General features: G+C 37.4%; 1 non-coding gene across 1 annotated transcript; it reads right to left on the reverse strand.

Annotated features, from left to right (window-relative positions):
* Positions 1-545: 545 nt before the first annotated feature.
* On the reverse strand, positions 546-618 carry trnar-ccu (transfer RNA arginine (anticodon CCU)). The gene has a single exon. It is a non-coding gene; the product is annotated as a tRNA-Arg (tRNA).
* Between the last annotated feature and the right edge of the window lie 1185 nt (positions 619-1803).

Genomic DNA, 1803 nt, shown 5'->3' on the forward strand with positions numbered 1-1803 from the left:
AAGGGGCAGTTCACCCAAAAATAAAAAACCACAAGACAAGCACCATCTAGTTCCTTTGAATTCAAGAGAAGGCAAACACCTCTACAGGCGACATGTCCAACTCACACCAAAATAATATAGATTGATAACTAGCACCATGGGTAAGCATCTGTTTTTGATTTTGTGGTAAACTGGCCCTTTAAGTATGTCATTCATGGTATTAAGGATATTGTTTGTAATCAACAAGTCTGCTTTTTTCACATGAATGCGTGCATAACCAGATCTGAAAACCTGGAGTTGACAAAGGCTGTTAATTACCAGCTTCATGATACCAGTTATCAAAGCTCACCAATGTTAGGCTCAGTGAAGCCAGATAACACATGAGACATTATTTCAGATCATTAAATCATTGATACATTACAACTGACTGTGTTGGTGTAATCCATGTCAGTCAGAAAGCAGTTGAAGAGAAGTCTCTGTAAAACACTGTTAGCACAGGACAGTCATGGGCCATTGTCTGCTGGGTTACAAGCCCAACACAGCTATAGTGTCATGCTACTGTCCACCACCCCAGATGGGACTCGAACCCACAATCCCTGGCTTAGGAGGCCAGTGCCTTATCCATTAGGCCACTGGGGCTACAATAACATAAATTGTGGAGAGTCAATAGAGAAGAAAACATGAGCAGCCATGGCTCTGTAAACAGTAAACAGGCCAGTACAAGACTATTTCCAAATTAATTCATCGTCCACTTTCGCAATAACTAAATCTGTGTTGGGCAATAACTTTGGAGAGATATGATAACTTTGAATCTGAAACACTTAATGAGTTGCTCAGTCTCTGGAATGACGGCTTCTTACAGTTACACAATAACATACACACACAACAAAATAGATCTACACTCCTTTAGCTACATACCGAAGATGGGAGTTGACGTTGTTTTCATAATTGCATCAGTCTCTGTCTGTCCTGTCATGTATGTGTGTTTTGGATAAGTGACAATGACAGTGTTAGTTTACTGTAAGTGGCTGAAGCAGGCAGTGACAGTGACAGAAAATATGTGGCTGTCCTTCCTTCTGTTTTTTTTTTTTTTTTTTGATTAGATTATCTTTATTTCCAACTTTATTTGTAATAAAACATGCTGATGCTCAGCATTTTGTTCAAACTCACAGAAATTTATTTTAAATTCAAGAGCAAATCTCAAAGTTTCCAAAGGTCATTCACAATTCTGTCTGTTCCAGTTCATCAATTTGGGGAAATATGTTTGATGCTGATGATTTGGCAGACATGTAGGATCTTTCCACATGCTGAAATGATAAACAATATGAAGTCGGCGGTTCGATTATTTTAACAACAATTAAACTAAACTTCAAAAACTAAACTAAACTAAACTTCAAAAAATTAAACAATCCTCCATTTGTGTCATATGTTAAGATGGACAGAGTAGTTTCCTGCACATTGTAAAGACTAATCAGTCAGTGTGGTTTGTATTGAGTTGTTTCTTACAATAATAAGGCTTAAACAGGGAAGGGAAATAGTTTTAATGCATTGCTTTAGTTTTGTTGGAAAATATTATTTCAATATCAGTTTTACAGTTAATGCCCTCACGATCTCACACAGGCTCCGCCCCCTACTAGACTCTTTGGGTGATGCTTATCTATTAATGATCACATGCATGCGTGCATGTTTGCATGTTTTCTTCCATCAGTGAATGCTGGCTCTGACATAATTATGCTGCCATTTATGCCAGAAATCTTGAAAATATTTAGATGTCAAGAAACCATCTTGGAAAAAGGAAACGATAATGAGGTAATGCACAATTAA

This window comes from Epinephelus moara, chromosome 16 (genome assembly GCF_006386435.1).
Source record: "Epinephelus moara isolate mb chromosome 16, YSFRI_EMoa_1.0, whole genome shotgun sequence".
Lineage (NCBI taxonomy): Eukaryota > Metazoa > Chordata > Actinopteri > Perciformes > Serranidae > Epinephelus > Epinephelus moara.